The following is a 219-nucleotide window of genomic DNA, read 5'->3' on the forward strand; positions in this document are numbered from 1 at the left end:
CACACACACACACACACACACACACACACACAATTCAGAAGTTTGGGATCAGTAAGATGTTTTTAAGAAGTGTCTGCTCATCAAGGCTGAATTGATTTGATCAAAAATACAGAAAAAAAGAAATATTGTGAAATATTATTCCAATGTAAAATAGCTGTTTTCTATGTGAATATATATTAAACTGTAATTTATTTCTGTGATCAAAGCTGTATTTTCAGC

This window comes from Sinocyclocheilus anshuiensis, unplaced genomic scaffold (assembly GCF_001515605.1).
Source record: "Sinocyclocheilus anshuiensis isolate Anshui unplaced genomic scaffold, SAMN03320099.WGS_v1.1 scaffold3874, whole genome shotgun sequence".
Taxonomy (NCBI): Eukaryota; Metazoa; Chordata; class Actinopteri; order Cypriniformes; family Cyprinidae; genus Sinocyclocheilus; species Sinocyclocheilus anshuiensis.